The following is a 16,248-nucleotide window of genomic DNA, read 5'->3' on the forward strand; positions in this document are numbered from 1 at the left end:
GTTGGGTCCACAGGGTTAGTAGCTGGATCACCCTTAACTACCCATACTTTTCTAATTTTCGCATGCTTATTCCTAAGTGGACAATCAAACTGAAGATGACCAATTTGTTTGCATTTAAAAGATTTCATTCTACATTTAGGATCTTTATGAGGGATTTGAGATTTTGATTCACGTGTGAAATTTTCCAAGTAAAGATTAGGTCATCTAACATTTTCAATACCAACCTAGACCCTCTCTACTTAAAGAATTTCTTTGAACACCAATTAGTTTTTCAAAATTGCGTTTCCCCTCAATGAATTTAAAAACAACTTTGGAGCTATCCTCCAATTTCCTCTCAAGTTCAGCAATAGTCACATCTTTTTCTTTCAAAATTGAAGCATGAGAGGTTTTTGCAATTCCAAACAATTTTGATCAATTTTCACATTTCTTTTTCAAATCATCATTTTCTTTGGTCATTTTATTCAATAGTTTAGATATACGAATATATTCAAATTGTAATACTCTAAATGTAGACATACAATCAGAATCACAATCATCAGATGAATAATATGAAGATAAAAAGGAAAAGGATGATACCTCATCACTATGTGTCATCAAGCATAGATTAGCAACCTCTGAGTCGCTGCGGTCTGATTCTGAGTCACTACTGCTTAATTTATCCCATGAACTGCCTGCCTTCATGGCTTTTTTTCTTTTTCTTAGTCTCCCTTTTCAATAGTGGGCAATCCGTCTTGATGTGCCCAACTTTATTGCAATTGTAACACGTGAGAGCATTTAATTTTTCTTTTCTTTTACTGGACTCTCTCTTCTCAAATGCAGATTCCCTATATCTTTTGTATGGCTTTCTATTATTCCTTAAGAATCAGCTAAATTTTCTAGTCAGCATGGCCATATCATCCTCAAAGTCAGGTTTGCTGCATTCACTAGATATGTTAGTGGAGGTTTTCAATGCAGTCACCTTTTTCACCCTATTATGCTCATTGAGTCTCTTATTTATGGCTAATTCTTAGGTAATCAGGGAACCTATCAATTCATCTAGAGTCATGGCTTTAAGGTCTCTACCCTCAGCAATGGTTGTAGCCTTAGCTTCCCAAACAGGAGGCAAGCCTCTAAGGATCTTCCTAATCATCTCATATGTGGGATAGGTCTTACCTAATACATGCAGTGAGTTTATAATGTGTGTGAATCTAGTATACATGCTCTGAATAGACTCACCTACATTCATCCTAAAGGCCTCATATTCACTAGTCAGCATATCTATCCTACTATCTTTCACATCCCTAGTACCTTCATATGTGACTTCTAACTTATTCCAAATTTCTTTTGTAGTAGAACATGTCATTACTCTATTAAACTCATTTACATCAAGACCACAATACAAAATATTCATAGCAGTGACATTCAAACTAACAGCTTTCATATCATCATCATTGTATTCTTCCTCAGTTTTAGGAACTCTAGTTGTACCCTCTATTTTCATAGGAACATAATTTCCCTTAGAGACGATCATCCACACCTTCCAATATGTATTTTGAAGGTAGATGCGCATCCTCTATTTCTAGAAGGTGTAATTAACACCACTGAAAATCGGAGGTCGTGTGGAAGATGGTCCCTCAAGGAAAGGGGTCACGAAGTTATGAGCCATCTAAGATCTTTTGTAAAATAATTATGAGTCTATGCTATATGACTCTAATACCAATTGTTAGCTTTACTGTGATCCCAAGAGGAGGGGTGAATTGGTATTTTTAAAATTAATGCCCTGGGAAAGTATCCTAACAGTAGTATTTTCACAACCCTAAAGTCAATCTAGTGCAAGTAAAATAAATTAGTTGTAATATGTAGCAGAAATTAACTAGCGCAATTTAATCAACTAAGCATGCACCAGAAAGCAATAAAAGAAGTGACACCTAGAAGTGTTATCGAGGTTCGACAAATTGCCTACGTCCCTGCCTTGGCTAACAAGCACAAGGATTACCACTATAATGCTCACTTAAATAAGTGGAGCAGCACCTAAACAACTAGGTCAATTAGCACAGGGCTAACCTCAACTTTTACACACAATCCTTATCGGGCTGGATTACCGCTCCCTCAAGCCACCCCTGGAATACAACAGTATTTTCTCAATCAACTGGTACAGTGATTATGCTTTCATGCAAAGCAGATATGTACCCAATACGCGCAGTCACATACATATCAATGATATGGATATATTGTAAGCTCGGTGATGCAAATAGTTGTGCTATCAACACTCAATATGATATAATCAGTGAAATGCTCAAGAGTGTTCAATACAAATAATATCTTGGAATTTAAGCAAAACACAGTTCAATAGCAAATCAATATTCCAAAGATATTATTCAGATATTCAAACTAGTTCAAGAAGATTTTCTTTAATGAAATAAGCACCCTACTAGTTTGAAAATATTTTACTTGTTGAAAATATCTTTGCACAATAAAAATCAAAGCTATTGGACACTTGCAATAACAATGCAAATATCCTAAACTTACTAGTTTATCCCAATACAAGATTTATAATATTAAAATCCGTGGGATAACCCTAAGCTAAACTCCCCAAAAATAATATCACAATCAAATACACAAATGGGAGTTTCTAAAAAAATCTAGCAATCATAAGCACTCTAAATATGCTCTCACAATCTCAGAATGTATCAAGAAAATGGAAATTTGAAAGTATTTGGACAAAGAGAGTATTTTCAAAAGAGGGGATTTTTGGCTAATGAAATTGCTAATTAATTGTTAATCCTTGCAAATGAGCCCATATTTATAGGCAAGGGTAAAATTATAACCTTTTGAGACTTGTTGGGAATTCTTAGAAAAGTTTAAAATTGTTTAAACACAATTAACCCAACTTAACTCGTATTTACCTCATTTAAAAAAAATTTAACTCGGCGAGGTTCAGGTGGCTGAATCGTGGTTCGGTCGCCTGAACAGACACAATAATAAAAGCCTTTAAAATCAATTCGACAGCCTGAGTTATAGTTCGATGGCCTGAATCAAAGTCAAAAAATTTCTTCATATATTCAGGTGCCAGGTCATAGGTTCAGTAGCCTGAACTCATGTGTTCGGTCACCCGAGGCTCAATTTGAACTAAACATCTCGGTAGCCCGAGTTGGTGGAATATTCTTTTCAGGTGGTTCGGGCGCCCGTGGAAGGTGTGCACTATTTTTTTCGGTCGCCCGAGAGCCTAAGTCAACTATTGACTTCTCAACAGTTTGGACGCCTGAGGAGTTTTGAACTCTTGGGATTGGTCACCCGAGCTCTCTCAATTTCCCTAATAATATTCAATTTAAGTGTACTTTTAACACTGTTGTATTTTGTATGATATATGTGAGAGTGTTGGGACCTAGAGTCATACTATGGTCTTACTGAACTTACCATATATCCTATATGCATGATATGCAAGTAAGTAATACAGACCATATCCCTAGTTACTATTACAGACCCATATTACATAAATTGAATTGACAATACAATTTGAAATTTTCAGGGTCTTCATGTCTTACTTCAAGTGTCATTCCTTGAGATGCTCATCTAAGCCTGCACAAATACTTGAAAACCATCAAATACCTAAGTATTTATCATTATCAAAACCTAGTGTGACCTATAAGGTCAACAATATGTTCAGCGAAATCAAGGCAGAGGGGGACAGCGATACATAACGCTCTGATCCTCGGGACTTAGCCCGAGGGCTTACTGGTGGGGAACGGTTATACGTAATGCCTCACATACTATAAGTGAAATTATGAACGGAGATTAAGTTTTTGTGAATATTATGAACACAAAGAGTATTAGTTAATTTAAGAGGCTTTGAGGAAGTGGGAAGAGACATAGAGCCAACATGTGTGACTCACAAACCTGAGTCATCTTTAATGACAACCTCATCTGTGCCATCATACTCCAAGTGAACAAAGATATTGTCAAGATTGGAGGTGATGTTGTGAGAAGCAGCAGAATCCACAAGCCACTTTTTATCGATGGACACATTAGTAGTGGCACAATTTATAGATTTCACTCCCGAAGCTGAGTAACAAGTCTTGGCCGAATGGCCTACTTTGTCACATAGCTGGCAAGTGATTCGGGGCTTACCAAACTACTCCCTGCAATTATTACAACCAGATATTGGACAATGCTAACCATAGGAGCCAAGGCTGGAATGTTGGTTGCGGTTGGAAGTAGAGGCAGGAGTGCGGCACTGAGTGGGGTTCGTAGTGGCAACCAGGATATCATTGGACGCGCCAACACGTCGTAAGTAACTTTCATGACCAACCAGCATATCATGAAGCTACTCAAACATGAGAGAAGTCTCACGTGCCCAAATAGGCACTACAATCTCACGGAATTCAAGGCTAAGGCCATTAAGGACATACAGAGTAATGTCATCCATTGAGACGGGAGAGTCAATCACAACAAGTTCTTGAAGAAGCTTGTACACTTTATATATATATATACCTTTAACTTATATATATTACATATATATCATAATAACTTACTTATACATATATATATATATGTTTCAATATATATATATATATATATATATTCTTTATCATACTATTCATTTTACTTGTTAATTTAATTAATTTATTTTATTTTATTATTTTATTATTATCTTATTTTTTTTAATTTTATTTTTCCCAGTTACTACATTCCTCCCCCCTTAAAAGAATTTCGTCCTCGAAATTTACGGGTCCCGTAACTCGCCATCCTTGAACTAGGAAAAAGGGTCTACTCATTTTATTACCTACCCTCACTTATGGCAGAGGAATACCGTGGTTACATTTCGAGTCTTGGAAAATTACATATACAAAAGAAAATCATTCTCCCAAAACTAAAATACTACACTAATTAAAACATTACATGTACCTACAAAAGAAACTACCTAACTACTTGCATTTTATTCTATCAACTTTCTTGGAATAGATGCGGATATCTCTTTCTCATCTGCTCCTCGGATTCCCAAGAAGCCTCTTCTACTGCATGATTCCTCCACAAAACCTTTACCTGAGGAATTTTATTAGTACGTAGCTCCTGTACTTTCCTATCCAGAATCTGTACTGGTACCTCCTCATATCCCAGTAAATCACTATGATTCAACTTATCATAACTGATGATATGAGAAGGATCTGGAACGTATTTCCTCAACGTAGCCACACGGAATACGTCGTGGATCCTAGACAACACCGGAGGTAAAGCTAGCCTATAAGCTATCGGTCCCACTTTTTCTAGAATCTCAAATGGACCGATAAACCTAAGACTAAGTTTACCCTTCTTCCCAAAGCGCATAACCCCTTTCATCGGAGCTTTCTTAAAAAATACGTGATCACCCACATCAAACTCTAAATTCCTGCGGCGATGGTCAGTGTAACTTTTTTGTCGGCTCTGAGCTGCACTAATCCTGTCTCTGATAAGCAGACCTTTATCACGCACTTGTTGCACAAGCTCTGACCCCACAACTCGTCGCTCACCCACTTCATCCAAAAACAAAGGAGAACGGCATCTCCTACCGTACAGAGCCTCAAATGGTGTCATGCCAATGCTAGACTAATAACTGTTATTATAAGCGAACTCTACCAATGGCATGAACTGAGTCCAACTACCCCTAAAGTCTAGTACACACGCTCTGAGCATGTCCTCTAATATCTATATCGTCCTCTCAATCTGCCCGTCTGACTGAGGATGGAATGTCGTACTAAACAATAACTGAGACCCCAGAGCCTCCTGCAAACTCCTCCAAAATTGTGATGTAAATCGTGGGTCTCTATTCGACACAATCGATACTGGCACCCCATGAGAACGTACTATCTCTTGAATGTAAATCTCCGCTAAACGGCTAAGGGAGTAGCTGATCTTGATAGGTATAAAGTGAGCGGTCTTAGTCAAACGGTCAACAATCACCCAGATGGCATTATGGCCATGTAATGCCATCGGCAGTCCTGACACAAAGTCCATCGATATATGATCCCACTTCCACTCTGGGATGAATAACGGCTGCAACTGCCCAGCCGACCTCTGGTGCTCGACCTTTACCTGCTGCCACGTCAAACACTAGGCTACATACTCGGCGATTTCTCTCTTTATGCCACTCCACCAAAATGTTTCACGCAAGTATCTATACATCTTCGTACTACCAGGATGAACGGTATACAAAGATCTGTGAGCTTCTTCTAAAATAGTCTTCTTGATCTTAGTATCGGCAGGAACGCATAATCTGGAACGAAACCGCAAAGCTCTGTCATCTACAATACTGAAATCCTCCCCCTGACCCAACTACACTTTGCATATCATCTCTGCTAATACTGGATCTTCCTTTTGAGCGCCTTTAATTCTTTCTTGCAGAGTAGGCTGTACCACTAGGCTGACAATACATACTGGGAGATCACTCTTTACTAACTCTATGTCGAGTCTCTCTAGATCCATCACGATCGGATGCTGGATCCCCATAGCCACCAACACTGGCTCCCTGGATTTCCTGCTCAACGCATCAGCTACCACGTTCGCTTTCCCTGGGTGATAACTGATGGTACAATCAAAATCCTTAATCAGCTCCAACCACCTTCTCTGCCTCATATTCAGTTCCTTTTGCATGAAGAAATACTTTAAGCTCTTGTGATCGAAGAAAATCTCACACTGCTCACCATACAGGTAATGCCTCCAAATTTTCAACGTGTGTACTACTGCAGCCAATTCAAGATCATGTGTAGTGTAGTTCTTCTCATATTCTTTCAGCTGTCTGGACGCATACGTCACTACCCTGCCATGCTACATCAATACACAACCAAGTCCCTTCAAGGACGCATCACTGTAAATGACATACCCCTCACCCCCAGACGAGATAACCAATACTGGTGTTGTGACTAATCTCTGCTTCAGCTCCTGAAAACTCTGCTCACAGCTATCGTCCCACTCAAATCTGACATTCTTCCTCATCAATTGTGTCAAAGGTCCTTACAACACTAAGAATCCCTTAACGAAACAGCGATAATAGCAACTAGCCCCAAGAAACTTCTGATCTCCTGGACATTTTTCGGTCTAGCCCAATTCACTACCGCCTCAATTTTACTGGGATCTATAGAAATTCCATCTCTTGAGATAACATGCCCCATGAACACGACCTTCTCCAGCCAAAATTCACGTTTACTGAACTTGGCATACAACTTCTTTTCCCGAAGTTTCTGCAAAACCTGCCTAAAGTGCGTCTCATGCTCCTCATAGCTCCTCGAATAGACCAATACATCATCAATAAAAACAACAACAAACTAATCTAGGTATCGGTGGAAGACTCTGTTCATCAAGTCCATAAATACCGCAGGAGCATTCGTTAATCCAAACGGCATAACGAGAAACTCATAATGCCAATACCGGTTCCTAAAGACCGTCTTCGAGACGTCTTCTGCTTTCACCTTTACCCGATGGTAGCCGGATCTGAGGTCAATCTTCGAATACACCCGTGTACCCTAGATCTGGTCAAACAAATCATCAATAGGGGGTAGAGGATACTTGTTCTTGATTGTTACTTTATTGATCTCCCTCTAGTCTATACACATCCTCATAGTCCCGTCCTTCTTCTTCACAAATAGAACAGGAGCTCCCCACGGAGATACATTGGGTCGTATGAAGCTCTTATCAAGCAGATCTTGCAACTGATTTTTCAATTCTGCCAACTCTACTGGCACCATTCGATACGGTACTTTAGAAATCGGCGCTGTGCCGGAAGGTAGATCAATAGGAAAATCTACCTCACGGTAGGGTGGCAAGCCTAGTAACTCATCTAGAAAAACATCTATAAACTCTTTTACTGCAGGCGTACTAGCAAGTTTCAATTCATTCTTTGACATCTCCTTCACAACAGCTACAAACCCCTGACAACCACTCAATAGTACTCTCCTAGCCTGAATAGCCGAAACGAGCTGAGGCGAGGATTGCACTCGCGACCCTACGAACTTAAATTCTGCTTCCCCCGGAGATCTGAATATCACTTCTCGTGCACGAAAATCTATGCTGGCAAAATTAGGTGCTAGCCAATCCATGCCAAATATAACATCAAACCCGTGCATGTCCAGCACTATCAAATCAGCAGACAAAGCCTTCCCTTGAATATCAACTGGACAACGTCGGAGCACCCTATTACACCTTACTACTGACCTAATCGGTGTAGATACCAACAATTCAACATCTAACAATTGTGTTTCAGCCCCACATAATTTAATACACCCCGAGGATACAAACGAGTGTGTAGCTCCTGAATCAAATAATGCAATAACTTTAAAAGAAAACATAACAACCATACCTATCACCACGTCATCCGCCGTCTTAGCCTCACCCGGCATCAAAGTAAACACTCTGGCTGGAGCCTTATTCCTCTGCTGGCCCCCACGTGGCGCCTAATAAGCTCCCCGGTATGGTCTAAGAGCTGGAACTGCATCTGGTGGAGTAGGGCAGTCTCGTACCATGTTCCCCAATCTACCGCAGCAATAGCACACCGAAGCTACATCTGGCGAGGTAGGACAATCTCGCACTATATGTCCCAATCTACCGCAGCGGTAGCACACTACACCACCAGCTCGACACTCTCCCTAGTGCCTCCTACCACAAGTCTGACAAACTGGAGGATCTTGCCCTATCTGCACCTCGCGTCCTCCCGTCTCCTGTCTCCGCCCTCTACCATGATTACCTCTCCTCCACTGACCCAGCTTGTGACCCCGCTGGTAGCTCGTAGATGCAGATCTCTTCCTCTGTCCCTGCTCATCCACATCAAGACGCTCACCAATCTCTGCCAAGGCCGCCCTGTCGACCAACTTAGCAAAGTCCTAAATCTGCAGCACCACCACCTGCCTAAATATACTCCGCCTCAAGCCTCTCTTAAACTGCCTCGCCTTCTTCACCTCATCAAGAACAATGTATGAGGCGAATCGAGAGAGTTCGATAAAACGTGCTGCATACTGCTGGATGGATAGCTGTCTCTGCTTCAGACTCAGGAACTCTTCTACCTTAACCTCCCTCACAGTAGCTAGAAAATACTTGTCAAAGAACAAATCTTTAAACCAGTCCCATGTCATAGCTATTGGAGTCACCCTCTGCTGCTCCAATAGTCTCACTGCAATCCACCACCTCTCAGCCTCTCCTGTCAATCTATAGGTGGCAAAGAGGACCCTCTATTCCTCAGTACACTGCAGTACAGTCAAGATTTTCTTGGTCCCCTGCATCCAGTTCTTAGCGGCTACAGGATCAACTCCGCCTGAGAACGCTTGAGGATTCATCTTCATAAACTTCTCTATGGTGCACCCCTGGCCTGCAGATGGACCACTCTGATCCCTCGAACTCCTAGCGATCTCAGTCATAACCTGCTGAGCCACGCTACGTAATACCGCGTCATAGTCGGTTCCAACTACACCTGATGGTCCTGCTCCATCACTACCACTCGCATGGGCACTATTTCCTTTTGGATCCATCCTGAAAAATAGCAGTTGCAATTCAGTAATCCTATCCTCATAATTTACCCACTTATCTCAACATTTCTAACTCATTTCTAATCCCTAGTCCTACATTCTAGGAACACAACCCGACAATAGCTTACTATGGTTTTCCTAAAATCGTCACCCCAGGAAAAACACAGAAACTACCACAAAAGTCCTGCCTCTAGACTGTAGAACAAAACCTCAAATCCTTTCCTAAACTCTGGTATTGTTCCTGCTGCACTCTAAAGTCCACAGAACCTAGCAACCTAGGCTCTGATACCAAGCTGTCACGACCTGCTCATTTTTCATATATTTTTATTTTTATTTATTTTTTAAATCAACATCAATATCACATATCTCATATTCTAGCTCAGCAGGTCACCATCCACCTAGACCCGTGGGTACCAAGGATACATTAGAACACAATCGGAAGCCTAAGCAATAGGAAATATATATATTCACAATATTGTAAATATAAAACATCCATCATTTTACAACAAATACCAGAGCCACTACAACCACCGTATTTCCATATATACATCTCAAAAATAAAACCTAGGGACATTTCCCCAAAAATCTAACTATCCTTACAAAACTTATCCTTCAAAAGGGTAGATACACAGCACTAGTTCAACGGGGCTTTTCCCACTCTCTTATTTGGGGTTCCTGAAAAGTTCATGAAATTTAGGGGCGAGACACCTCTCAGTAAGGAAAATAAACTAATACTAGTGTGTGGTAACATAAGTATTCTGTGTTCAACATATATCAGACATAACATGTTCAGTACTGTTTATCAAATCTAGGAAAACATACATATACCATCAAAACACGGCAGAACATACTGCATTTTTCATAATCATATTTCATCTCATATAATAATAATAACATAAAAACATTCCTAGTAGGTTAGTTGGCTGTCGTCATGAATTACCCCCACATGACTGGGTTGTATGGCCCGAAGGCGGGACCTGACAATGGTTGGCCGACCACGGCCAAGTCAAACAGTAGTTTGTGGGTCCGATGGGTCTGCTAGATCTGATCCGTAGACCAAGGGCGATAACAGCATACTTCTTGAAAATAACCACATCGACCATCCAATCTCACACCACTCCGTACAGCGGCGTTAACACAAATATCATGATCACGAAGACCATGGACATATAGCAACAGTACCATGCACGTGCTAGCCTAGACCAAGCCAACCAGGTTCTGATATCATATACATATACTAAAATCGTGATACATAGATAACTCATATCATTAATTATCAAATCATTCATAACATTTTTCATAAATACATATATCATGAAAATCATCGGCCCGTACGCCAGTATTTCACATTTTATCATAGCTCGGCCCGTACGCCGGCAAATCACATAATATATATATATATATATAATTATCTCACCCTGTACGTCGATTTTCCATCATAGAAATTCAAATCATCCCCATTCCCAGAAAACAATATTTCACAACATTTTTATACTCATGCCACAGTGAACAAATTTTCCACGTATTCAACATATCATCATTTAAACAGTATTTTCCAAATATAAATCATATATATAAATATATTTATTTTTCCTGAAACCAGATGCTACATATATATATACATGCATTTTCTCAAAACAAAACTAACTTAGTTCATCCCCTTACCTAACTACTGAGAAAGCCCCCAAAACAATTTAATCTAACCCCCGTAAGATTTCCTGATCAATACCCTGAAACCAAAAATTTTCAGTATTAAACTTCAGTATTTTCGTACGTACAACATTTTCTATAACAGCCACTAAGTCAAATTTGGCTTAAAAAACCTTACCTCAACTTAGGGATGATTCCCAACGTTCCCAATCAACACCCCTAGAAACAAAAACTCCCAGTATTAAACTTTAATATTTCAACGCGTATAACACTTTTCTCAACTATCACAACTTCAAATTTAGCTTAAAAAGTCTTATATCAACTTACGAATGATTTCCAAATTGCTTTCTCCAACGATCCACTCCGGCAGAATTGCAGAAAACTTCGCCAGGAGCGTCGTGGTGGCTTCGGTTTGTCGATCTAGCGTAAAACTGGCCCGAAATCGAAGAGAGAGAGAGAGAGAGAGAGAGAGAGAGAGAGAGAGAGAGTCGTAGGAGAGAGAGAGGAGAGAGAGAGAGAGAGAGAACACACCAAAATCAAAGCAAACTTCCTGGAGAAGCTTGCACAATTATATATATATTAATATCATATTAACTTGCTAATTAAAGTAAAGCTTCTTGAAGAAGCTTGTACACTTTATATATATATATATATATATATATATATGTTTCAATATATATATATATATATATTCCTTATCATACTATTCATTTCACTTGTTAATTTAATTAATTTATTTTATTTTTTATTTTTTTATTATTATTATTATTTTAAAATTTTATTTTTCTCGGTTACTACACTGAGACCGAGCGGGACTCTCACTGAATGAGAGTCAACTCCTACTTAAGTTGCATAATACGAGTGCGTGAACGATTGGTGTACAATCATTGCAACTTGAATCAAGCATCATAAGTAGTGGTTGAAGCAGCAATGAGCGGCATAACCAATTCGGAGACAGATACAAGGACAGCGTGAAGGATCAGCTTGTCTTGCCGAAGCCAATGCCAGAAATACGGATTAGAGACACCTGCAAAAGGGTTCGTGACAAACAAATGGTTGTACCGTCAAGATAGCCCTGAAGGTCATAGTCAATGAACAATGATGTCAGTTGGGCACGCCAAAAAGGAAAGCTAGAAGGGGTAAGCTTCAAGGGAAGCTAGGAGCTGGCATTTATGGCAATAAGAGGAGAGTTGCCACTACCAAGAGTGTCGAGGGCTGTGACAACAATGGACTCAGAGGAAACAGCGATTAGGAAACAAAAGCTCGTCAAAGAAAGAGCTTTTATACCTTATAGAAAATGTAGGACACTTTCATTGATGTAAAGATGTCCTATATATAGGACTTGTACAAGGTATGTTTGTTACACATTCAAAAGTATTTAAATACTAAATCAAGGAGATACTATACTATCAAATACAAACAACTATTCAAGTGAAACAACTGAAGAATCCCAAATCACTACATACAATTGGATATTAGCAAATCTTCAGCTGTTAGGATTTTTAGCAATTCAACAACAAGCGTAACTGTGGACAGTTTGGTGAAACCATCGACGATATAATCACGGCAACCATTATGTCTTAATCCTTCAATGCAACTGTCGAATGGTATATTGAAATCGTCGACGGTTTTCTGGAAAACTAAACAATTTCCTTAATATTTTAGTCATTTTAAATACTTTTACCCCATGTTTAAAGAGGTCATAAATTTAAATTTGTATTGAATTTGCAAAAGATGTAATACAAAATTATATTAATTTTTTTAAAAATTCACTCAAATTCAAATCTAAGATTTAAAATTCATACTCCCAAATACAGTAATAGACACCTTATAACTTTTTATCAAACACACAAAGTTAATTTTTTTTTTCTTTTCAAAAGTTCCTTTTTTATAAAGGAAACAAACATTTTTAAAATAATATGAGTGAAATAATAAGTTAGTCATTGTAATTTTAACTAAATTTTATTTTAGTCCCTAAACTTTTAATTTTTGCAATTATGAATTAGTACTTATTAATTTTAATCAATCAAAGTTGTCATCTAAATCAATTTAATGGTTATGAATTGAAGATTTGAAATTAATGGAAGGTCCTTCCGCCTTTGAGATTAGTCGACTGATGTAGGGTACATATATTATTAGTTACAAAAATAATATATGTTATTTTAAAATTATTTTATATTAATTATACACTTGATATAAAGGCCCGATGAATTATATGAATTAAATAATAGTGGGAGGAGAGGAAGGAAATTGAAAAAGGGGTCACAGCAAGTCCTAGTCAACGAACGCTTCGCATTCATCAACGAAGTGGCTTCTTGAGATTGTCGACAGGGACACGTATCTCTTCGGCGAGAAGATACCAATAGGCTATATTTCAGTTCTAAATTTCGTCAATGAGGAATAAGCATTTGTCGACAAACTTCCTTCTTGACCTCGTCAACGAAGTGACGTGTCTCGTCAACGAAGGTCAATGTATAAATAGCCTAAACTTGATTTTTCAGCCAAATTCTCACACACAAACCTTTCTCTCTCTCTCTCTCTCTCTCTCTCTCTCTCTCTCTCTCTCTCTCTCTCTCTCTCTTGTTCGTCCCTTCTTCCTTCTCTCTAAGTTGTGGAGTCGAATTCTTGCCGGTTCGACAATTCGAGGCCACCACGACACTCTTGGGAAAGTTTTCTTCAAGTCTGTTGGAGTGGATCGTTGGTGGGGTTGCCTTGGATTTCATCCCAAATTTAAGGTAAGACTTTTTATTCAATATTTGGCTTTTCTATAGTTATAAAAAATGTAGTACACAGAGAAATACTGAAATTTTGTTATGGGAGATGTTGTTTTCAGGGTGTTAAACGAGGAACCCTACGGGTGTAGGACTAGTCATACTAGGGGCTTTCCAATAGTCAGGTAAGGGAAATATGCTATGCCTGTTTAAATAGAGATTTTTACCAGTAAAATATAGTATTTGTTTATGGGTTTTCAGAGTAGGAAATTATACAGTTTTATAAATTATATTTAATGAATTTTAAATATTATGTGGCATGAGAATAATGATATAGTACATAATTCTATACAGCTTTTTATAGTACTACGATTATATAGTTTCTACAGAATCATGATATACAGATTATACAATTTTATAACAAAGTTATGGCTCCATAGTACTTGAAGAATCATGTTTTACAGTATATGTACAGAAAAATGTTTTTACAGTATTTTCAAAATCATGTTTACAGTATATACAGATAGGAGGATGCTTTTACAGTTTTCATAGTACCATGATTATACAGTTTTATAGAACCATGACACACAGATCATAAAACCATGACATACAGAAATACAGTTGATATAGAAATACAGTTTATTATAGCGTCATGGTTAATACAGCTGATACAGAATCATGGTAAAACAGATAGATTTTATATAGAAATGTATTATATAGTATCAGACCTTGATGGACCATTACAGTTCAGCTTACAGAGCACAGTACCGTAACTATTTACAGTTCAGTGTGCAACCACATAACTCAGATAGTATGTGGATTTACAGCAGTCGATCGTGCCTATGTAGTGGACAAGCTCCCCATCAGTTAGGGTTGAAGAGGCCGATCTGACTTTCAGAGTATGGTGACTTAACCTGGTAGGTCAGCCAGTGATAGGTCCTACCTACGGGCCGCACAACTCTGTCATGAGGGGTTAAATCATGACATACAGTAGTTATCCATCCAGGAAATTTTTCTCAATTATTATATGTATAAGTAGATTTACAGAAACAGTAAATGTATCTATAAATATTAGAAGTATTATAAATGAAAAATTTATAAAGACAGTTATATTAAGAAACATAGGTATGAGTTATACTGTACGTTATTTATACATGTTTTCTCATATCCAGCCATCTATGGTATTTCTAAATCAAATTTTACAAATATGTAACTCATTTGTCACACACTAATAATAGCATATTTCGTCTTACTGAACGTTGTCTCATCCCAGTGATTTAATATTTTTCACGTGATCCAGTTAGGCAAGCAGATCTGGCTCGCAGATAGAGGGGGCTACAGTACTACCCTATCTGTAGGGTGAGTTTTTTGGGAGGTTATTTTTGTATAGCCTTAGTTTCAGTTGAGGGTATTTTTAGGAATAGTTGTGTATGTATATTTTGGGAAATATTTTAACACTCTGGTATTGTATATATATAATTATGGTTTTATGAATCTCGTTTCTCGCTGCTTAAGTTGTTTGTTGTGTCTTAGATTCCATAGGTCCTATCTGGACCTTGATGAGGGTTTGATTTATATTAAAAAGTATCAGAGCAGTAGAAATTTTACATTTGATTTATATAGGAAAAGAAAAAAAAAACATAGCATGAAAAGCAGGTTGTTACCCTTGAAGTCATAATTACTTCATGTATCATAGATAAAAATTGTTGAAATTTTCTTTTCCTAGTGCTAGGCTCATTATGAATAATAATTATACAACATGTAATATCAATTCAACAGTTTATATATGAAAGTAATTTTATTTAGATTTCGCTAATAATTTTAGATTTATGATGGCAAAAATAATTGCGGGAACTCAATAAGTACAACTCCTTAATTATACTAATTAAAAGTATAAGGACTATAATAGATTTTGATTAATAATATCGGAATCAACTTATGATTTCACTCAAATAATATCAAACATTTTTTTTTCATCTCCTTTTTAAAAAGTAACGATCCTCAAATTAAGTCTAACTCTATCATCAAGAAAGGCAATATTAAAAAATACTAAAAAAAAAAAAACTAAAATGGCCTTAAATATGAGAATGGGTTAAATAAATGGTAAGATTAGGTAAAGTTCTTTTATGCATATTTTTTATTGTTAGTATAAAAAGTAAAATGATATAAGCCTGATAATTGTAAAGGCAATAGACTCTATAAGAACAATTTATTTTTTAAAATTGATAAAGGGGATCAAATATATTAAATAATAAATGACCCATTAGACAAGGAAAGCGTTATTGGTACTTTTGAAATAACTATTGTCATTTATTTCAAAATTTAAATATATTAAATAATAAATAATTCATTATAAATATGTAAAAATATAAGGTAAAACTACGTACTATAGATCTATTATTGTCTGCTCCTTCCTCGAA

The sequence above is a fragment of the Malania oleifera genome, chromosome 2, assembly GCF_029873635.1.
Source record: "Malania oleifera isolate guangnan ecotype guangnan chromosome 2, ASM2987363v1, whole genome shotgun sequence".
NCBI lineage: Eukaryota > Viridiplantae > Streptophyta > Magnoliopsida > Santalales > Ximeniaceae > Malania > Malania oleifera.